Here is a 25,190-nt window from a genome sequence, read left to right as displayed (position 1 = left end):
ATTGTTTTCCACTCTGATGTCGAGCCTTGTTCGATACGATTTTTCGTACCTCCCACATGCTCCATTCTTCAATCTGCCAGTAGCGTAGATTAATACTGCATAGTACTGCCCTCTAAGGATACCTGTGCTAACTCCGATGTCAAACTATAGCAGTCGTGTTGAAACAAAGGTTTTGTTATGCTCAGGTTGATAGGCGCAAGATGGCTAGTTCTTCATGTACAGTCTTTTCTGAGGAAGACATTGTAGATCTTTTAGAGGAATCTTTAAGTGAAAGGAAGAATGATAATGATTTTGATGATGACAGTGATTCATTTGTACAATTCTAAGGTGAGAGCTATCAAGCAGATTGGAACCTGTGTCGAATCAGTGTGTTAGCTGAAATGCCATTGATACCAAAGCAACTGAAAGTATTGTCTTCTGCAGTGGATACTGTCTACTCTGGAGGAAGTACAGGATCTATCACTGCTTGTCAGTGTGAGAAGCATGTCAGTGGTAGACCTGTGACCTCTGTACAGGGAAGACAGGGACCAGTGAGAATTTAGGGTACTACACTCATCCTGCTACCCAATGAATTTTAGGTGTTGTCTTCAACTGAAACTGAAACTGAGCCCAGTGAGATGCATCTCACTTGTTGGGGAACCTGCTGTGATCTGTGTCAGGAGGAAGAAAGTCACAAAAGGTTAGAAGTCTATTAATCATCTACAGTTCAAACATTAGGACAAATAATGGCATCCCTGAAGCAAACAGCGGCAAGGTATGTGAAGAATCACCTTGTGCACACTGTGCGGAGTCCTTATTCAACACTATGTTCTGGCAGCCATTGATGGAACAAGATGCAATCAACTGCACATCATGGTTCACTTTGGAATGAATGATACCTGTCATCTGGGATCCAAGGTCATATCTGGATCATTCCATCTGCCTGACAGAGACTGTTGAGGACACCAGCCTTGGTGCAAGCTTCTACAAAGCTCACAATCTGCAGCATTGCTACCAGAACTGATTGTTTCCTTATGGTTATGAGGTGAGTAGAAGGAATCATCTTGTGGTGCAGAAGGCTTTAACGAGGGACTTCAAAGGGTCTGAGACTACTTAGCTTGTGACTTTCTTGACTTACACCATAGATTGAGAATTGAAGAGTTTTCTTACATGAGTCAGGGTTGCACTATAAATAAGAGCTGCCACCCAGGGTGCTGACCCTGAGCTGTTAGTCTAAGATTCAAAGAAATGCACTCCCCCCCCCCCCCCCTTTCCACAGATGAAATGATTAGAATCATAGTGATCAACTACTGAAGCATTTGCTGCAAAGTCCCAGAAGTAGTAGAGTTCTAAAAAGTAGTGGAGCACATATAAAACTAGGTACACAATATTGGCTAAAACCCAGAATCAAGAGCAGTAAAATTAGTGGAGTACATATAAGTGTATGTCAGAAGGTGTATTAGTCACAGTAGACAATGAACTCAAAAGCCCCTGAGAGAAACATAGGCACTGCATGAGAGATTGTTTGGGCAAGAATCAAGGGTGGGCATGACATTGTAAGTGGATCTTTCTGTCCACCACCAGGTTCATCATCCCAATGTAACCATTTTAGTCGTCTCAACAATCAATTGAGATAGTTACAGTTTTGTAAATGATGAGTGTGACAAATTATCCTGTGAAACATTAAATCTTCTTTTACAACTATCTAGGTCAAATAGTTTGCGAATTCACTCATGATAGAAATATATTAGTATAAATGGCAAAGATACACCTGACCGTTTTGAGGCTGCCTATATTGAAACTGGTGTGAATGAAAATGAGGCATTTGGAACAGAAATGTATTAGTATAAATGGCAAAGATACGCCTGACCATTTTGAGGCTGCCCATGTTGAAACTGGTGTGAATGACAACGAGGCATTTGGAACAATATTGACTAATAAAATACAAAGGGCAACTAAAGCAATTAGGAAGATTTATATGTTTAGTAAGTTATGTGTCATATCTCAAATAGGAACTCTACACTTGTCTCAGGGCAGGAGGACTCATAAGAACTGTGGCTTAAGTTTAGGAAAGAAAATCCTAAAGAAACAGCAACTTCTGAAAAACAAAGCTCAGGGACATAATTTGAGAGATGCTGAATGAAAGCATTTGGTTGTCAACAGGGCAATGCATGAAGCCATGAATATTGTGGCAGAATCTCATTGAATGATCTCTATAAAAACCCACAGATATTCTGATCATATATAAAGGCTGTCAGTTCCACCAAAATTAGTGGCCAGACACTCACAAACGGCACAGGAAATGAAATTAAGGGCAGTAAAGCAAAAATAGAAATGTTGTATCCTATTTTCAAATGTTTGTTTACTAATGAAGAAACCAACATACTGCCCCAGTTTATTTTTTGTGATATAAAGATTAGAGTCAGTGGCTTGTGAGACAGCTAAATTGCTAAAAGTAAACAGCATTCTTTTTGCCTGCAGTATGTTTTGACTTCAAAAAGCATTTGACTTGGTACCACACCAACATTATAAACATAGCACTGTTGTATTGGACATCAAACAAAATTTGTAACTACATTGAAGATTTCTGTTAGGGAGGTCACATCATGTTAACTTGAATGAAGAGTAATTGAGAGAAGTGGAAGTAACTTCAGGTATACTCCAGGGATGTATGTTCATGTTGTAGTTCGTGGTACATATTAATGTTGCGGCAAACAATATGAATAGTAACCTAAGACTTTTTGCAGAGGATGCTGCTATTTGTAATGAAGTACTGAGAATCACGCTGTAGAAATATTCAAACAGATCTTGACAAAATTTCAAAGTGTAGCAAATACTGGCAACTTGCATTAATTGCACTGAAATGTGAAATTATGCACTTTAAAAACCGGAAAAAGAGGTATCTCATAACTGCAGCACGAGTTAGCATCAGTCAACTCATAAGACTACCTGGGTCTAACAATTTGTACAGATATGAAATGAAGTCATTACACGGGTACGGTCAAAGGTAAGACAGTCAGCACTCTTTGATTCATTGGTAGCATACTTTGTAAATGCATTCAGTTGACTAAGGAGACTGCTTGTGCGTACCATTTTAGAATATTACTCAAATCTGTGGAAATTATACCAAATGGGACCAGTAGGGGATATTGAATGTGTACAAAGAAAGGGGGCATGAATGGTCATAGGTTCGTACGATTCACAAGAGAGCATTGCAGAAATATTTAAGAAAATCTAAATTGGTGGGCTCTTGAAGACAGGTGCAAGTTACTCTACAAAACCCTACTTAGAAAATTTCAAGAACGATTATTAGTGAAGAATCTAACTATATACTTCAACCTTTTCTATATCACTCTGGTATGCATCAAGGAGATATCAGCCTTTGCCCACGTCATGAGGGGTCGGCGTTGCTTTGCTGGATCCTTCTCTTCCATAAATGCCTATCCAGTGCTTCTTCTCTGAGCCATCGTTTCTCCCCTGGGTCCCCTACTACTTAGTCTTTCCATCTCAGTTTTGGTGTTCCTCTTCTCCTTAATCCGTCAATTTCTAGGTCTTCAACTCTTCTCCCCATCTAGTACTCCCCTCTTCTCTGCACATGTCCATGCCATCTTAGCATGTTTTCTTGGATCATCCTCCCCATGGGCCCCATTTTCACTGTTCCCCTGATGTACTCTTTTCATAGTCTGTCCTTTCATGTCACCCCACTCATCCACCTTAACATTCTCATTTCTCCCACTTCCATCTTTTTCTGTTGGGCTGCTGAGAGCAAATCCCTGATGTAATCCTACTTTCATTGGAAATGTCCTTGTGGCACCTGCACTGCTCCTGACTTGTGTCATTGCACCTTCATGCATCAAGAAGATAAACTAATTGCAGCAGGCATAGAGACATTTAAGCATAAGCAGTGAGTCCTCCCACATTTACACGACTGGAATAGAAAGAAAAGCTAACATGTAATGCAACGCTAAGGACCATTTGCCATGTATTTCAGAGTGGTTTGCAGAATATGGATGTGTATCTACATATAGGTTTCTAAGTCCCATTCAGTTAACTTATCTTGACAAATAATCAAATTTTATAACTTTTGAGCTTACCACAACAGAATACTTTTGAGAATTCTATTGACATAGTTCTAGTATCCATTGTGGTTGCAAGCTATTACTAATTCTCTTTGTATGCCCTCTTAATGGCAAAATGACTACAAAAAATTGAGTAATATGTTCTGCTTAAATTGAATTGAGTTTTCTAAATGTGACACTTTCCTAGTTTTGGCTTACCATATGGGTTACTGTGTTTGTATGCACAAATTAAGTTTAATAACCCCCTTACTGCTTCATTAAAGGTATCTGAGAACACAGCTAATCTTAATATAGCTGTGAAACAGATCACAGCACACATTACCACTTGGGTTAAGTGCCACAACAACAAACTGTGGGCAGCAGTGAGACTTTGTCCCCCTATTTGAAAACTCGGATGCAGCATGGAGACTTTCTGGTAAACTAGATAAAGGCACTGGTGCATAAAGATACAATTCAGTATGTCTAGCAGGACTTACATCACTACCTCAACAATGCATCCTAGAAACGATTCCTTCTAGCCATAAAAACATTTTCACATTCAGTCTTTCTCATTGCTATGGAGTGTGCAGCAGTAAGAAACTTCTAGAATATATAAATTCAGATTCAGATTTAGATCCTTTATTAGTCATTCAACATTTGTACATGCGATAGACTTTGTCAGTATATTTGCTTATTAATATTATCATAAAATGGGGTGACTTGAAACTATTTTTGACTTTAGTCTTCTTCAGTTCCTATACTTTCTTTGTTAGATGGCACTTCTTGCACTTCACTTTCAGGTGACATGTAGTTGATAAGGCTGATGTTCCCCCCAAAATTTTTTGGAATCATTTCATACCAAAAAAGTTTATTTTTGTACCTGTTTCAAGTTTCATCATGGGAGGGTGTTAGATTTGATTTGGTTTGGTTTGGTTTTTTATTGGTCCAGTTTTATCAAAAAGCTATACATAGTATAGTAGGCAAATTAAAAAGAGGTACCTATTACAGCTAATTTTGTTACTTATTCAGAAATTCTCTGACAGAATAGAAACAGTGCTTTATTAGAAATGCCTTTAGTTTAGCTTTAAATATTGGATGAGTAGCATTTTTTAATTTCTTCTGGTATCTTATTGTGTAGTATTACACCAATGTTAATTATGCTCCTCTGGTAGGTGGTTATTCTGTGGTATTTTTTATGTATATTTGATTTCCCTCTGGTACTATAGTTGTGTACAGTTTTGTTCTGTAGCAGTTTGCCTGTTTTCAGGAGGTAGTCCCTAGTGAACAATATAGTTTCATAAATGAATAAACTTGAAACATTTAGAACACCAAGCTCAGTAAAATGGGATTTACAAGACTCCATCTTTTTAAGGCCACAAATTATTCTTAGAGCTCTTTTTTGCATTCTAAAAACCTTTACACTGTGTGTTGAGTATCCCCAGAAAACGATCCCATATCGGACTAGTGAGTGGAACTGTGCATAGTATGCCTGCAGTACTGTTTTTTTACTTGTTGTAGCCTTTAAAATTCTTAGGCCATAGCACACAGATGATAGTTTTCTAGACAAGTCATTTATACATGTGTCCCACTTTAAGTCTTGCTGAACCCATAGACCCAAACATTTTGTGACACATTTTCTAGGGGATCATTTTTAATTGTGCTTGACTAGACATTTGATTAGTTGGAGGAATTAAATGAAATTTGTCACACACAGTTTTTTCAGTATTTATAATGAGTTTGCTTTTTGTTAACCACTCAGAAAGTATTTTCATAGAACTTTCTGCTGTGGTCTGCAATGTTTCTGGACTGGATCCAGTGAGCAACATGCTGGTGTCATCAGCAAACAGGATAATTTTTGTGGGACTCATATATTCAACTAAGTTGTCCACCTAAATCGAGAAGAGTAGTGGACCTAAGCTTGAGCCCTGTGGTACACCGTATTTTATTGGTAATTCGCTGGAAAGAAAGGAGTTGTTTCTTGTTTTATTCATTTTTTTTGGATTCAAACTGAAGTGATACTTTCTGCCTGAGGTTTCGGTATGAACACAATCAGCTGTGTGCTACACCTCTTACTCCTCATCTTTCTAATTTTTCGAGCAGAATGTTATGGTTCAGGCTGTCAGATGCTTTTGATAGGTCTAGAAAAATACCTGCAGCTAATTCATGTTGACCAAGGGATTTTAAAATGCAGCCTAAGATTTCGAAAATCGCTGTCTGTGTAGATTTAGACTTTCTAAAACCATGTTGCTGTACTGTAAGAGGTGCATATTTATGAAAATTTAAAGCCTCTCATAGAAGAGTTTTTCTAGAATTTTTGAGAAGGAACTTAGCTGTGATATGGGTCAGTAGTTTGATACTGTTTCAGAAGAACCTTTCTTTAGCAGTGGTGAAACTTTTGCTATTTAAAAAAAAAAAAACTGGAAATACACCAGTTTTTAATGAGAGGTTGAAAATTTTTGCCAAGGGGTTTGCTATGTAATTAGCGCATGGTTTTAATATGAAATCAGGTACTTCATCAAGATCACTTGACATTTTATTGCTTAATGATTTAATTTTACTTATAATTTCATTGGGGTTTGTTTCGTAAACATACATAAAAGCAGTCGAGATCACTGACTTGCTGGAGAAACATGGGACTGGTCCTTGACAGTGTACTTGATCAGGTCTTTAGCTAGTGAAGTGAAGTATTCATTGAATTTTTCCACAACTGAATTTGGGTTTGTGACTTTTGAGCCTTCTAGTGTTAATGAAACATTCTTTTTCATTGGCGCTGAACTAAAAGTTGCTTTCTTTATAACTCTCCACGTGGATCTCATTTTGTTAGATGAGAGATTTCTTGTCAAATTGTCATTCCACATAATTTTTGCCTCTTTGACTAGTCTGCCAAGGATTCTTTTTTAGGCTTTTGAATAATCTGTGAATTCATGGGTTACTCTATATTTCTTACAACAGTTTTGCAGAAATCTGTTTCTCTCACTGGAAATTTTTATGCCTGTAGTAACCCATTGCTTATTATTGTTATGTTTTACTGTTTTCACTACTTTTGGAAATGCTACATTAAAATAATGAAGAAAGATGCTCTGAAAACTCATGTTCTGAGTGGTGATGCTTTTCGAGTTTTCTTTTGCCAATAAGAGATTAAAATTCTTCAGAAAAGGTTCTTTTTATAACTACTTTTTCAGAACTGCTACTACTTGTTGGCATTTATATACACAGCAGCTGTGCCTCATGATCACTATAACCCATGCTCAGTACTCTGCTTGTGACTCTGTAATTTGTTTCTGAGATGGATATTTGGTCAATAATGGAATTTGTGCATTCTGTTAATCTTGAGACAGTGTATTTTGTTAACAAATTTAATGTTAAAAGCATTCTGGAATACATGAAACACAGGGGTTGTTTTTAAAATATCAGTGAAAGATTATTGTAGGTTTTGGTATTACATAATAATAAATTAATAATAAATAATACAAAGAGAAAATATTTGATGTTAATTACAATGAAATCACATTGTGTGCTTTTACGGTAAGTTTATTCCAAATGACAAAATAATAATACATATGATGTGCTCCTAAAGGAGGTAATTTATGAAATATTTACAAAATAAATTACAGTAAAACTTCGTTAACACAAATTCAAAGGGACCGAAAAATCAGGAGTTCATGTTAAAAAAATTCGTGTTAAGTGAAAAACACAGATTTTAATTAATATACATGTACAGCAGTACACTAATGTGTAATGCACTACACTATCAATCACGTTATTGTAGACTTATAACACTATAAAGTGATTGTAAAATTACAAGTACTCACAAATTATGTATGTTACTTTCTTGGAAAAAATACTGTCATGGTTCACTGACGTTCATGGGAACGATAATATTTTGTAATTTCACAACCGATTGTAATGATGGCATCTGCAAACCCAGCAGCGATGTCGGATGTTGAAGCAAACCGTTCTAAACAGTCCAAGGCTGTAAACATCTGACGGGTAGGTGGAATGGTATCTGTATTTTCTTCCTCTTCAGTTTCTTCTGATGGCCCTTCTTGCACCTCGTTCACAGCTTTTGCCACAACCGATTCCACAGAAGCACATATGGCAACATCGTTGTCTACACTAATGAATTCTTTGAAACTAATCGCAGGGTTTGCAATGCCCTGCAGAACTGTCCATTCATCAGGTGAAGTGGCATCTTCTAACTCGTGGTCATCTTCAGTGTTGCTATGTCTCCAAGCTCTGTTAAAGTACTTCCCTATATGATGTGGCGATACTGAGTTCCAGGCTGCTGCGATGACTTTTACTGTGTCAAGCAGATTCCAATTTGGGGTTGCACTATTGTTTTCAGCAGCTCGAATTGCAGCTCTTACAAGTCGCTTATGATAAGCTCTCTTTATGAGAGAGATTATGCCTTGGTCCAAAGGCTGAAGGCAGCTTGTGGCATTGGGTGGAAAAAACAACCTTTATGTTGGATAGTTTCAGATCATGAATGTTATGGGCAGTACATCTGTCCAATGTAAGAAGAACATGTCTCTTTTGAGCAACCATTTGACTGTTGAAATGAAGAAGCCACTTGTGAAATGATGTGCCATCAATCTAAGCTTTCTTGTGGTGAGAGTAGATGCAAGGTAAAGTTTATGTTTTTAAAATAACGTGGGTTCTCTGATTTACCAATAACACAGGGACGAAATTTCTCAGTGCCGTCAGCATTACTGCACAGTACAACAGTCACACATTGTTTGCTTCGTGCTCCACCGTGACACTTATCACCTTTTATCCCCAGGGTGTGATTTGGAAAAGGATTGTAGAAAAATCCAGTTTCATCCATGTTAAACACATCACACCTGGCATACTTTCCCCTCACTTGGTTGAATTCATGCAACCAGCTGTTCACACTTTCTTCGTCAACTTTATTTGCTTCACCACAAATTTGTACAGATGAAATTGAATGTCTCTTTTAGAACCTATAAACTAACCAGCAGAAAAACAGAAGTCTTTGATGCCCATATCTTTAGCAATGTCATTTCCTTTTGACTGAATCACCAGGCCAGTTAAAGGTATGTTAGATGCACGCATATGATTGAACCATTCTAGCAGTAACTTCTCAATGCCTTCATACTTGGCGGTATGAAGTCATTTAGATATGTTTCCAGAAGCTGATGCCGCAGCATTAATAATTTTTTCTTGATTCTTAATAATGGTAGATAAAGTAGGTTTAGGTATTCCAAACTGCTCTGCAATTGCTGTTTTCTTGGTACCACAGTCCACTTCATCTAGAATCGTAAGCTTTAACTGTACATTTAGAGCTGTCTGTTTCTTCTTTGCCATTTTCGCGTGCTACAGTACCGGTTGTAACTGTAGTTTTTATTCAGTATTCCAAATCAATATGGATACGACTAGCAGAACACCTGTCAAATCTGGCACTGAGTACGTTCCTAAATGCTGCTGCACACATTATTGAATGTCTTACAATGTACAGCATACACCGATTGGTGATGTGATAATCGCGGCTACCGACCTACAATATGTTAAAAACGAGTCAACATTAAGTATAATTAGCTTTGTAGCTACATTTCCTATATTCATTTCGGAAAAAAAAATTATGCTTCAGAATACTGTAAGGTCGGAAGTTTGTGTTACAGTAAAATTTAATTATGCTGGGAACTGAAACAGAGTTCATAGTTTGCCTTAACTGAAATTCATGTTAACTGATAAAACATACCATAAGAACTAATGTATTCCTGGTGGGACCAATATTTTTTTTTCGCGTTAACCGCAAGTTTGTCTTGTGCGAGTTTGCGCTAACGATGTTATACTGTAGTTTCATTCCATAAAATGTTATAATTAACTGAGAGAACAGAGAGAAATGAAAAATGACAGTACAACAAAATGAAATCATATTTTTCAGTACATAATAAACTTGAAATCTAAATTATTTAGATGTACCAGAAAGAGTTCATTGCAGTTCAACTGGGAAGCAGTATCATTCCCTTCTTACAAACAGTAGTTCCACCTCACATACAATATCATCAGCATTCACCACAATTTTATCATCTTCAAATAGAAATAAAAATACACTCCTGGAAATTGAAATAAGAACACCGTGAATTCATTGTCCCAGGAAGGGGAAACTTTATTGACACATTCCTGGGGTCAGATACATCACATGATCACACTGACAGAACCACAGGCACATAGACACAGGCAACAGAGCATGCACAATGTCGGCACTAGTACAGTGTATATCCACCTTTCGCAGCAATACAGGCTGCTATTCTCCCATGGAGACGATCGTAGAGATGCTGGATGTAGTCCTGTGGAACGGCTTGCCATGCCATTTCCACCTGGCGCCTCAGTTGGACCAGCGTTCGTGCAGGACGTGCAGACCGCGTGAGACGACACTTCATCCAGTTCCAAACATGCTCAATGGGGGACAGATCCGGAGATCTTGCTGGCCAGGGTAGTTGACTTACACCTTCTAGAGCACGTTGGGTGGCACGGGATACATGCGGACGTGCATTGTCCTGTTGGAACAGCAAGTTCCCTTGCCGGTCTAGGATTGGTAGAACGATGGGTTCGATGACGGTTTGGATGTACCGTGCACTATTCAGTGTCCCCTCGACGATCACCAGTGGTGTACGGCCAGTGTAGGAGATCGCTCCCCACACCATGATGCTGGGTGTTGGCCCTGTGTGCCTCGGTCGTATGCAGTCCTGATTGTGGCGCTCACCTGCATGGCGCCAAACATGCATACGACCATCATTGGCACCAAGGCAGAAGCGACTCTCATCGCTGAAGACGACACATCTCCATTCGTCCCTCCATTCACGCCTGTCGCGACACCACTGGAGGCGGGCTGCACGATGTTGGTGCGTGAGCAGAGACGGCCTAACGGTGTGCGGGACCGTATCCCAGCTTCATGGAGACGGTTGTGAATGGTCCTCGCCGATACCCCAGGAGCAACAGTGTCCCTAATTTGCTGGGAAGTGGCGGTGCGGTCCCCTACGGCACTGCGTAGGATCCTACGGTCTTGGTGTGCATCCGTGCGTCGCTGCGGTCTGGTCCCAGGTCGACGGGCACGTGCACCTTCCGCCGACCACTGGCGACAACATCGATGTACTGTGGAGACCTCACGCCCCACGTGTTGAGCAATTCGGCGGTATGTCCACCCGGCCTCCCGCATGCCCACTATACGCCCTCGCTCAAAGTCCGTCAACTGCACATACGGTTCACGTCCACGCTGTCGCGGCATGCTACCATTGTTAAAGACTGCGATGGAGCTCCGTATGCCACGGCAAACTGGCTGACACTGACGGCGGCGGTGCACAAATGCTGCGCAGCTAGCGCCATTCGACGGCCAACACCGCGGTTCCTGGTGTGTCAGCTGTGCCGTGCGTGTGATCATTGCTTGTACAGCCCTCTCGCAGTGTCCGGAGCAAGTATGGTGGGTCTGACACACCGGTGTCAATGTGTTCTTTTTTCCATTTCCAGGAGTGTATGTTAGATGCTTTTGTAGACTTCCGCATAAATTTAAGTGTATATACGTTCCCATGAATGCTTAAAATTTTTGCAACTTTTTTAATTCCTTCTTTCAAGTTACCCCATGCTGGACATGTTATTAAAAAAATATTGTGTAAAATCAACATCACTGATAATAAAATATTACTGCAATCATCTGTTTCACCATGAACAAACGTATATTTGATGTTTGTTTCACTCACTTGCACATCAAACTTTAACTGTATGAAAGAAGCTCTTACAGCATTATTTTTCATAGATCCAAATTCACTGTATTCAATAATTTTTAAACCAACTTACCTATGACTAATTAATGATCTCCCAAATATTTCCAGTTCCTTGCAGCCTAGACATAATTTATGATGCACATTATCCAAAGAAACAACATCACAGTGTTGCCAATCTCAAAAAAACTAAAATCCTGACATTGTTTCAAGTTGTACTGTTTCAAGTTACCCCATTTTATGGTACATATTTACATTGTTGTATTTGGCATTTCAAAAAATTCTTATAAAGAATAAATAGCAAGAAGCTGTGTAGTTTTTCCATAAGTGATCCAACTGTCACGTTTGTTACGTGTTTACACAGTTTGTCATATATTTTGATTGCCATGTAGGTATGGCTACTCTTTGTTTTTGCTAGTCTGTTTTGTGGTAAGAACAGAGTAGTACTCATTCTTGTATTATAATCATGTATTTGAATTGTTACACTTATATTTGATAGTTCAGTGAGTATGTAATTAACACTTTCTAAAATATATAAATTAATTACAATTAAAATCTTATACTTAGTGAACAAAGGTTTGCAATTAGTCTACTATCTGCTCTTGTCATTCTAATTGCTTTCTTCTGAATGATAAGAATGCCATTTATTTTTTACTACTTCCCCAGTGTATTAATCCATATTGTAAAACAGACTGAAAAAATGCAAAATACGATGTCCTTACATATTCAGAAGTATAACATCAGTCTCTTAGCAAGTATATTACTCTTGATAACCAAACTGTTATTTGTTCTACATGGATTTTCTATGTTAGTTTGTTGTCAACTGGTAATGCCTAAAAATCTTACATTTTGTTTTTACGCTTTCACAGTCTTTGATATACTGAAACACATATTCTGCATCTTATTTACATTTAATAGTAAACCATTTGCATTGAACCAGTGTACTGCACCTTCTTTCACCAAATTCATTCTTTTGACAAGGTCTTCAGATACATAGTTTACAGACAAAAAAATAGTAACTACTGCATACATATGTTCTTACATCTGTATTATCTGGTAAGTCATATATTTGTACCAGAAACAGAGGAGATCCTAATTTTGATTCCTATGGCACTCCATGTTGAACCTCAAGTGTGTTTTATAACCGACTTTGTGAACTCACCACCTACTTTATTTTATTGAGGTATGATTTCATTAGTTTTAGACTTTTGCCACAAATTCCGTAGTATTCTAGTTTGGAGAGTAAAACATACTGCTCAACACAATCAAAGGCCTTACTCAGATCACAGAAAGTTACCTATGTATGAGTATGGTCCTTGAATACTGATAAAATTTCTCTGACTAAGAGTTCAAGAGCCTGCATACATGATCTTCCTTTCCTGTAGCCAAACTGTGACTTACTTAACATCTTGTTCAGTTTTAGGTACTAATACATTTGTTTATACATAGTGCTTTCAAAGACTTTGGCTAGTACTGAGATTAGTGAAACTGGCCTGTAATTTGCAGGTTCAGATTTGCTTTCCTTCTTAAAGACTGGTTTCACGCTGGACAATTTGAGGGGATCAGAAAAAAAACCTCTGTAAGACACACGTTTATAGAGTGTGTTAATGGAGCTACAATGTAATTTATTATTTCTTCCAGTAGGCTATTTGAGATATTAAAAATATTTATACTGAATGAATTCTTCAAGTCTTTGACAATTCCAAGATTTCTTCAAGGTTTACCTCTCTAAATTTGGCTAATCAAAATCTGGCCTGTTCACGATTTAGGTTTGTGTTCTTAAGGTAATCCACAAGTGTTTCATTAGATTTTTTTTTATAAACTTCTTGATTTCCTCTGCACACCTTACACAGTATTGTTTGAATGTATCTCTTGGTATTGAAACTGTGTTATAAGGGTTTCAGATTACACCTTTAATATTATTGGTTACTGACCAGGTTGCTTTGCATTGGTTTGTTTGATCTGTGTTTAGCCAACTATAACTCTTTCTTGTGCAATTTCTTGGTAATTTTTTTCCTTTGCAACAAGATGAGCATTTAAGATACTTGTTAAATAATTTTGGAAGGTTTCATAAACAAGTTTTGCATTGGAAGCATATCTTAGAAATAATTAATTCCAGTCTGCTATGAGCATGTGCACTAGTTTTTTGAGATTGTATTATGTTAGTATTAAGGTATTTTTAGACTTAGCTAAGTTTTTTGGGGACATGTTCATGTCCACTTTTATAATATGTTTTAACTCTACTGTTAACATACTGTAATTTGAGGAAATAAAATTCTTTCACGTGATGGAATACATGTGAGGACAGTTAATCAGGACAGTATCTAAGCATGCTTTTAGTCTAGTAGGTTTTGAATTAACATAATGGAAACTATGCTGTCTTAGGATATTCAATAACGTTTTTACACTAGGTTTGTTACAAGTTAATCAAAGCTTGAATACATAACCCCCCACTCCCCCATTCTTGTTACAATATCGTTTCCACTTTGTTATGTAACAGAGCACTCTAAGTTATCTAAAAAAGTAATATTTTCATATGAGTCGGGTGGATGGGGTGAGGGAGTGGGAGGCATAGTATATACATTCTAAAATAACTTTCATTACTTCATGTATAATACCCATAAAGGATGAAATGCTCTAAAGTCTATTTAACTGAAAACGTAGATTAAAGTACTAGCCTTTCGGTGCTGAGATCTGCAGAAACTGTTTCCGTATTTATGATCATTCAGTTTGTATATTCTATTTGTTCTTGTGTAAGCCAATACTCAGATAAACAGAGTAAAGAATACTTAATTTGTGATAATGATTCTTCCAATATTTCAACTTTATACTTTCAAGGCCGTGATGTTTAAAAATAAGAAGCTGCTGTGACTTAACTGTAAATTTTTAGGCTCATGTGTCACATTCTGTATCTTTTCTTGGTATGAAGCCATAAAAAATCATCACTGTATGAAGTTGATGTGGTATTAGACCTCTGGCTCCTCCTTAAGCAGTGTTGTCCTGATGATACTGTTATTGGTGGTTCTGCTACTGCTGGTGTTTCTGGTTTTTCATGATTCTGAGTACAGAAGTCTTCTTTGATTCTCCTTGTGGTGCTGCTGCTGTCAGTGTTGATATTTGATCTGCTGCTGCTGGTTCTAATGATGGTGATTCTAATTTTTGTGTTTTTTTTCTGTTTGTGTTGATGTTGTTTTCATTGCTTCTGTCAGTGTTGTTGTTGTTGTTGTTGGTGGTGGTGGTGGTAGTGCTGAAGTTGTTGTTGCTGCTGTTACAGATTTTGGTGATGGTACAGGTACTGCTTTCAGTGTTTCAGAAATTCAGTGGTGCATTGTGATTACTTCCAGTAACTTTTGTGTCACAAGTTGCTTTCCTATGTTATTCTGATGTAGTCCATGTGAAGTGTGAACTCTTTAACCAGATTCACAAATATCAACAATGAAAACATTTTTGAATTGTTTGCATGTACTTGAAAAATGATTGATTTAGCAGTAATCTCTTTGTTTACCCAAGACCAAGGTGGCAAATTGTGGCGGTGCGTTATGTTTACGAAGAGAACGTTTACGTGAGATGTATGAGCGAGGTGCTTTGCCGATTCCCAGCTAGGCTACTGATGTTTCATTCTAGTCTATGTCATTAGAAATGCCAAACAGTACTATAAAGTCATTTGAAATCAACTTGATAATTTCTTCAGAGAGCAAACATTCATAATTATGTCTGAAAGGCAGGCACTAGGCGTAACCAGACACTTTCATTTCACATCTGATGTTTTGTTAACAAGTGAAGTGATTCCCCATCCATGGTTATCTGCTAGAATGTAAAGTTTCTGCAAGTGATCATGATTGCTCATTGCTCTTTCACTGTCTATCGTCGCAGGCACTTCAAAAGGTTTGCTTGCACAAACTTTACTTCATTACACTTGCTGTTTTTACATGTTTTCACATCTTGCATACTGTTTTTAAGAATATCTTTCCTCCACTTTTTGTACTTACAATCACCATATTTCTGTTTGGTAGCAAGGTACTTGTCATTTTTCACTGAGAGATCCACTTGCCCACAGCAAAAATGAAATCTTTTGTTGCACTGCTCACATCTTATTCCAGATTTCACAGTTTTACAACATTTTTTACAAAGATCAGCTTCTGAGGCTGAAATTTGAAGTGATGCACCATACACTTTCTTCTTTTGTTTGTTGCACGTAGCATGCTGTTTCACTTTACTTCCTTCATGTTGCTTAAGTGCTGCTTAATGCTTATGTTTTAAGTTGATGACTTTGTCTTTTTTTGGCTTAAGTTGTAGTCAAATTTTGCACATACCCAGATTTTCTGCTTGGGGACAGCACTCGCACAGCTACTGTGGTATGTTATCTTGTGTTTAAAGCACATAACACCCTTTGTCACATGTTTCTTACAAGAGCAAAAGGTTTTTTGTGTTTCTGAGAGTGTTCGTAGTTAGATATACAGGCTGAGGTCACTAAAGAGTCTTTCTGCTTCTGACTTGTATTTTTGATATAATATAACTTATAATAAATTTATTGCCACTGTCTATGATAAGCTTTTTGCAGCAGTGAGACTTTTCCTCATCACTTTTCATTATCTTTATTAAGTTTTTGATATCATGATTTGCAAATGATGCCATCTTGAAAACAGTGGATGTTAAATGTGTTGCACTGATGAACAAATGTAATAAGAAAACTGTTTCAGACTTAATCTTATTGTCTTTGTTTGGACAATAATTTAACTGAAGTGGTGTGTTATACTATTAACTGTAAACACTTGGCAGGGTAATTTGTTTAGCAGAAAACTTTAAATGGGTACGTGTATACAGTGAACAGTACAGTACTGGAGTAACCGTCTGTGAGTGGAAAAAATGATTTCCACCTTCCAACTTCCTGCTCCTTGAGTAATAACATGACACACAATGCATTAAGGTCAGAAAAAACACAGCATTTTTCACATATTGCACACTTTTCTCACTATTAACATTTACATTTGTGGAGCTAAGACACTTTCCTCCATCTTGACAAGACACTGTAACATTGTGAAGTGTATGCTGCACTGTGACTTGTATGTGGATGGTTCCCCTCTAAGAAGTTTGGAAACTAGAAGGGGGTGGTACTGGCAAAATTCAAGCTGTCAGAGTGGGCTGTGGGTTGTGCTTGGATAGCTTACTTGATAAATGTATTCCCCACATAAGGGAAGGGCCGATATTTGTGTCTTGGTTTTAAGATATCATAAAACTGTGGTTTCTCAAGGTTGCACAACAGAGGTATGCAATAAATATTAGTGAATTTCTTTAAAGATTTTTCCCAATATTTACAGCACTCTGCAGCCTTTCCTTTTTACCTTTCATTTCACAGCGTGTACTATGGATATTACACCACTAAAATTCATTGATACATAGCTATGCTGTAGGTAGTTGTCATGCGTAAGTGTTTTCACTCCTTCCACCTAGCATCTGAGATTAGACTAAAGATATGTCATAAATCATTCCTTGTGACACCCTGTCCTGTGCCACTCTTTGTTTTTGTGTTCAGAATACTTTTGAGTACAATAGAGCGATGACATGCATGTCGACGACACCTGTAGGGCACAATAGCTCAGTCGCTCCATATAAAGCAGTTGCCTATGCAGCAGCCCAGTCCAATGCCTTCCTCTCTGAGGGTGTCCACATTGGAACTAATGTTAGTGATTGTGAGGCAGTTGTGGCAACAGTGAATACCAAAACTTAAACGGGCAACTAAAATAAGCAGGAAGATTTATGTGTTCAGTAAACTACAACGAGAAACAGTAATATCTCAATGAGGAGCCTGAAACTTTTAGCTCAGGACAGGAGCATGTAGAGGAACTTTAGCTCAAGTTCAAAAGTCTGGAAAGATATACAACCATTAGAAAAATTCATAATGGAAGAAATACTCCATGGTGTACAGTCACTATAAATATACTTCCAAAGAAACAGACCCTACTGGATAATAGTTACAATATGAAATGTAGTACTGTAGATAGAGGGATGCTGAATGAAACACATTTGGCTGTGAATAGAAGAGTGTGTGAATCTTCAATTATTACCACAGCAGAATATTGTCAAATGGTCTTTCGCAAAACTCCAAGAAATGTGGTCATATGTAAAGGTGTTAGCAGCACCAAAGTTAATGTCTAGACACTCAAGGACATGAAATGAAATGAAATTGAGAGCAGCAAATCGAAAGCAGAGATGTTTTCAAATGTTCCCTTACAAAGGAAATCCCAGGAGTATTGCCCCAATTTAATTCTTGTACCATTGAAAAGACAAGTGAAATAGATATTAGTATCAGTGGCATTGAGAAACTGCTGAAATTGTTAAAATTGAACAGCACTCTAGGGGCTGATGGAATCCCTATCGGATTCCATACCCAATTCGTGGCTGGGTTAGCCCCTCTGTTAACTATAATCTATGATCAGTCCCTTGAACAAAAAGCTGTGCCAAGTAACTGGAAAAAATGCAGGTCACATCAGTCCACAAGAAGGATAGCAAAAGTGATCCACAAAACTTCCGACCAATTTCCGTGAAACCCAACTTGCTCTTTTCTCACTTGATGTCCTTAAAGCCATGAATCAAGGCTGTCAGGTAGATGCAGCATTTCTGGATTTCTGAAAATCATGACTAAGTACTGTACCTATGCTTATTATCAATGGTATGTGGGATATCACAGAAGTATATGACCGAATTGAGAATTTCTTGATAGGGAGGATGCAGCATGATGTCTCAGATGGAGAGTCATTGATAGGTGTGGAAATAACTTAAGGTGTACCCTAGGGAAGTATGTTGGATCCCTTGCTGTTCCTTTTGTATGGTAATGGTCTTGCACACAATGTTAATAGCAACCTCAGACTTTCCATAGATTATGCAGTTACCTACAACAAAGTACAGTCTGAATGATGCTGTACAAATATTCAGTCGGACTTCGATAAGATTTCAAAGTGGTGCAATAATTGCCAACTTGATTTAAATGTTTAGAAATGTAAAATTATACATTTTTCAAAACATAAAACATACTATCCTATGAATATAATATTAGTGAGTCAGAGTTGGTACAAATACTTTGGGTGTAATATTTAGTAGGGAGCATGAATTGGAACGATCATATAGACTCATACAGTTAGCAGACTTCAGTTTACTGGTAGAATACTAGGAAGTTCAATCAGTCTACAAATGGGATTATTTACAAATCACTCGCACAACCCATTCTGGAGTTTGAAACTCTTTGCCTTTACAAATGTCTGCTTGTGTCTGTGTATGTGTGGATGGATATGTGTGTGTGTGCACGAGTGTATACCTGTCCTTTTTTCCCCCTGAGGTAAGTCTTTCCGCTCCCGGGACTGGAATGACTCCTTACCCTCTCCCTTAAAACCCACATCCTTTCGTCTTTCCCTCTCCTTCCCTCTTTCCTGATGAAGCAACTGTTTGTTGCGAAAGCTTGAATTTTGTGTGTATGTTTGTGTGTCTATTGACCTGCCAGCACTTTTGTTTGGTATGTCTCAAAATCTTTGTTTTTAGATATATTTTTCCCACGTGGAATGTTTCCCTCTATTATATTCATATCATTAATTTGAACCTGACAAGGCAGTATTTTACACATAAATTAAATGGAGGCCTGTGCGTTCTACTATTTTTCTCTTTAAAATCTTATACAAATGTGATGTACTGTACCTAACACTTTGAAAATATCCAACACACATAACCACAAAATATCAATAATGAATAAGTTTTATTTCACTTCTTTGGTTTGGAAACAATAATGCATATTGGAATTTAATTTCTTTTCCTGGTTTTCTACAACACAGCAAAGACAGTGTGGTTTCGTTTTTTAACCAGTTGCTTTAACTTTAAAATGCAATATAGTATACTGTCTTACTACAGTATACTGTCCTACTTAAGGTAATCAGTTATCTTTGTTTGATTTTTGCATTTAAGATATGCATACTCATTTTACATTTGACAATGCATTCATTTTAATACCTAATTAATGTCATTTAAGTGTTAAACTCCTCTTTGAAAATAAGAATTTTTTGTGAAGCTTTCACTGCACTGAGACCTTCCATAAGTGATGGCACAAGAAACTGTTCTTCTTGTTCATTTTGCTGGTTGTCAATTATGTGCTGTCTTCAGATGTCTGCTACAATTTCCTCTTCATTTGCTGAGGCACACACTGTAAGACCCTTGTCGACCTAGTCGAAGTCCTCTATTTCACAAATTGAGAAAGATTGACACAGTTCTTGCACTAATTCTGCCATAGGAATGTCATTCTCATCTTCATCTTCAGAACCATCAGCTATTGCTGAAAATGTGCAGCCCTCAATGTGGGATGACAAGAAAGATTTCTGAATCCTACATGTTTAAAACAATTGGATATTGTCTTTTGAGTGACATTTGGCCACACTTCTGATATCATTAAAATTGCATCAAGAATGTACAAACTGTTTCTTTACGTTTTTTGATTTCCAGAGATTTTATAACTCCCTGGTCTCTAGGTTGTAGAACTGAAGTGATGTTTTTAGGCAAAAACATGCTGTACAGATTGACGACTACTGGATGAGCAGATCTGTTATCAACCAAGACAATGTTTTCACAGTTTACTGGTTACCAAAAGCTTTCGGTACATGTTCCTGTCATATTTGCAGCAACCATAACTGTGATTCCAGCCTTAGACATTTTCCCACCTAAACACTGTTCACTTTTAAATTTCAGTCTTACATCAGTCATGTTGTAAAACAAGCCAGTTTCATCTGCACTGAATATATTACCTGGCTTCTTATCTTCAAGCAAAACAGGCCACTTCTTAGACAGCCACTCATCTGTTATGCCTATGGGTACACCAGCAGCTTCACCACAAATTTTTCTGGTGATAATATCTTGGCGAGCTCAGAAACCTTGTATCAAAGATGAACAACAATTGAATTTCAGTTTTCCCAAGAGACGCACAAGTTCACTTGTCTTCGCTTGAAGAATAGATCCATTAATTGGCACATTATTTTATCTTTGCCACTGAAACCATGTAAGTAAAACTTCTTCAGTATCTTTGTGTTCAGATGATCTCACCTGCTTGATTTTTAAAGAACTATGTTCGAAAAGAGACTGTATTTTCTCTTTGTTCTTCCAAATTGTAGAAATCATTTGAGTATGAAACACTCAGTTCCTTCACAATTCTGATGTTTATTTCCCAGTTTTCTAATCGCCATATTGTGACTTTTCTTCCATATTAAATACCTTCCTGTTTCTTTGTGTCATCTTTTAAAGCAATGCTTGTATTGGCTGTTTAACTCACATACTGATTTGAAACCCTCAGTCTGCAGAAAACAAGACTCTGAAAATAAGTGTTACATTGTTACATAACAAACAAAAATGAAAATTGGATGTTATAGCCTATACATTTCACAGAAAATGGAGTAAAAAATGTGCTGTATTATACAGTGAGTCACAATAAACGATGTCATACAAGTGATTTTTTAAAAATCCAGCATGTACTTAGGATTTAAGTGGACCATAAGATTTCACTGTTATAGCCAACACATTATTAAATTCAATATTACTATAAATAGTATTTATTGTGTATAGGAGTGGAAAACCAGTGCGGAGCCAAGAAGGGAAAGCTGAAAGTTGTAAGGAAGATACAAAGGGACTAGATAAGGGTAATGAACTTGAAGGCAATATTATAGGAAGTGAAGAGGAAATAGATGAAGATAAGGTGGGACATTGACAGAGCACTGAAAGACTTAAGTTGAAAAAAGACTCCTGGAGTAGACGACATTCCCTCAAACTGCTGGTATTCTTGGGACAGGCAGCTGTGACAAAAGTATTGAACTAGGTTTGCAAGGTGCGTGAGACTGCGGAAATACCCTCAGATTCAAGAGAAATGTAATGGGTTCCGGAGGAATGTGGGAACCCACAAGGCAATGGCGGCCCTACAAATTATTTTAGAAGATATGTTCAGGAAAAGCAAACCAACATTTATAGCATTTGCAGATTTGGAGAAATCTTTTGTCAGGGTTGACTGAATACACACTTTACATTTGTGTAGGTAGCAGGGATAAAGTAAACTTATGATCACTGAAGCAGAGACAATATAAAATGTAGAAATCCAAGAAAATCATTCCTGAAGAGAAGAAATTTTTTAACTTCAAATGTAAATTAAAGTGTTAGGAAATCTCTTCTGAAGGATTTGTCTGGAGTGTAGCCTTGTGTGGAAGTGAAAAGCAGACAATGAACAGCTCAGACAAGACTCAAATAGAACATTTTGAAATGTAGTGCTACAGAAGAATGCTGAAGATTAGATGGGTAGATCACATAACAAATGCAGAGGTACAGAATAGAATTGGGGAGAAAAGAAATTTGTGGCATAACTAGACTAAAAGAAGGAATTGGTTGATAGGACACATTCTGAGACATCAGCAAATCATTCATTTAGTATTGGTGGTAAAGGTGGGTGGTAAAAATTACAGAGGGAGACTTACAAAGAAATCAGTAATCAGGTTGAAATGGATGTGGGTTGCAGTAATTATTCAGAGATGAAGAGGCTTGCACAAGATAGAGTAGCATGAGAGCTGCAGCCACATCAAACCAGTCTTTGGACTAAAGACCACAAGAAACACCAATGTTTCATAAACTACATAATTTTGAAAGAAAACAAAATTTATTTTATATATAAAAATGGGACTTTAAAATCAATCCTGAAACACATTTATGGGTGAGGTCAGATAAGTTCACGTGGTTGCATTGAATCTTGAATGTTGAATATTAAATGTATTTATTTAGAATATTATAGTCATCAATGAAGGATTGACAAGATCCATTTTGCAAAACAATTTGATGTTTTATGCATGTACTGTTAAAGGATTAGATTAGAAAAGAAAAAATAAGTAATGTTTATATTAGGAGCAATATCAGAGAAAGTGGAGATATCCCACATTGCTGTGTTTCAGGCTGATGGAAATTTTGTCATTGTAGGGAACAAGATGACTAGAGAAATTCTGAAGAGGATTGGGGCGGGGGCAGAGGTATAGAATTGCTATGTAAAGTAGTTAATATGTACTTTCTCTCCAACACTCTTTCGTCATGGTAACGCCTTTTCAGAAGGCTGCCGTTATGCAGAACTCTGTGGATACTGTTCAGTCCAGCCTTTGTCTGGCCCAGCATCCTATGGTATTCAGAATTTACCATCTGGCTGTGGCTTGTAGATTTTGATTGTAACATTACTTTTTATTTCTCAAATTATAATTTGAAAACATTTATTTCTCTCATAAGCCATTGTGTCCAGATTATTATGACTTTGCGCTACTCCTTTGATGAGTTAGCTTTTCATGTGCAGATAGAGAATTGCAGCATTATCACGAGATAAGTAGCTGGTTTTATTTCAGTTCTCGTGTTATAGCCTTCATCTCACTACATCTCGATAGCTGTACAATTTTATAATTTCACTGGTTGCTCATAATGGCTTTTGCTTGGATATGTATGGTTTACTTTCATCTAATCTGATCTACCTGATTTACTCTTCATGTGTAACATTTTTGTGAGGCAAGTGCTATGACAAACTAGAGACAATTCTGTCATGCAGATTGTAACTTCTCACTAAATGAATCTTTGTTGAAGAGAAAGTGACTTTTTAAAAACCACTTCTTCAAATTAATCTCATTTTTAACTATTTCTGCTGCTGTTTGTATGAAGCAGGTAATGCCAATGGCATTATGAATGTCACCTTGCCAACAATGCTTTGACTGATAGAACTTGTCAGTGTGCCAATGTGTTTGTTGCTACATGCCTGATAAATTGTAACTCTACTGCTGTCATCTGCATATTTGAAACCTTTGCTTGCATTGTAAGGTATGCTGATTAAGTTGTTCCCCGATTGCCAGTGAGTAATGATGATAATGTTTAGTTTGTGGGGCACTCAAGTGTGCAGTTATCAGTGCCCACACAAAGTTCCAATCTTGACACAATCCAGTCTCACCACATTGACGAATGATTATGAAATGATGAGGACAACACAAACACCCAGTTCCTGGGCAGAGGAAATCCCCAACCCAGCCAGGAACCGAACCCAGGATGCCGTGATCCAGAGGTAGCAATGCTAGCCACTAGCCCATGTGCCAGTGGTGCAAGTATGTAGTACACGTAGCAATATTCAGAAGATGCCCTTCTGCTAGTGAACAGATAAAAAGAAATGGTATTAGCATTATTTTAGAATGCCAGGTTTTTTTAGCAGAATCATCTGATGTAATAAATAGGTTTTAGAATTACTGTCCAAAAAGTAATTTAGGAATGACAACTTTTAAAGCAGGTTTTAATTTAATCAGACAATGGCCTTGCTGCAGTGGTAACACCAGTTCCTGTGTTATCACCGACATTAAGTGCTGTCGGGCTGTGCTAGCACTTGGATTGGTGAACATTTGGTCTGCCGAGCACTGTTCGCAAGTGGGGAGCACTCAACCCTTGTGGGACAAACTGAGGAGTTACTTGATTGAGAAGTTGCGGCTCTGGTCTCGTAAACTGACATGTGGCTTGGAGAGCAGTGTGCTTACCACATGCCCCTCCATATTCTCATCCATTAATGCCTTTGGGCTGAGGATGACACAGTGACTGGTCAGTACTGTTGGGCCCTCGTGGCCTGTTTGGATGGAGTTTTTTAGTTTTTATTTATTTATTCAGAAGCTGGAGTCTGGTTAAAGCCATCTACCTAATGAATAATAGACAGGAATTTGTTACACACTCACTCACTCACTCACTCACCCACACCCACACGCACACACACACACACACACACACACACACACGCACACACACAGTTCACATACAGTGACTTTACTCACACATAGCTGTGATTACTTAAGGGTTGGATAAGTTACTGAGAGATCTGTGGGAGGTGACTGAGCTGAGAGCAAGTCAGAAGCGTTACACTTCATAATGTAAGTAGTTAGTAATTCAGTTCAGAGAGAAGGTTTAGCAATTCAGATGATAGCCACTGCCTAGGAACTGGTGCCAATTAGCTAGAGCAGAAGAAAAATTTATCATGAGAATTTGATAAGAAAAAGGAAGCGTATGTAGGACAACAGAAAGGAAAAAAGCCTCGGAAAGGAAATTATATAATTAGTGAGTTGTAATTATGTCCAAGTAAACAATTTAAAACAGAAGTGTGTAACATGTAACACATGAAGCAGAAATTTGTAAGAAAAGAAAAAGGGAAGTGCAGGAAAATGGGTTGGACATATATATTAGATGCAGGCAGGAAAGAGCACATGAAGATGTCTGTTGTCAGAAAGAACCAAAAGGTATGTTTTTACATACTTCAGTGTACACTATATCTTTACGCACAATACTGCCAATAGACATATTGATGTAGAAGGATAAAAATATTTTTAGATTTGGATCTGTCAGTTCTTTTCTC

General features: G+C 37.6%; 1 protein-coding gene across 1 annotated transcript in view; it reads left to right on the top strand.

Annotated features, from left to right (window-relative positions):
• LOC126092632 (uncharacterized) overlaps positions 1-25,190 on the top strand; it is a 96,361-nt gene that overhangs the window by 26,446 nt on the left and 44,725 nt on the right. The window lies entirely within an intron of this gene.

This window comes from Schistocerca cancellata, chromosome 7 (genome assembly GCF_023864275.1).
Source record: "Schistocerca cancellata isolate TAMUIC-IGC-003103 chromosome 7, iqSchCanc2.1, whole genome shotgun sequence".
NCBI lineage: Eukaryota > Metazoa > Arthropoda > Insecta > Orthoptera > Acrididae > Schistocerca > Schistocerca cancellata.
The sequence above is the reverse complement of the archived record's forward strand: the minus strand, read 5'-3'. Positions and strand labels throughout refer to the sequence as shown.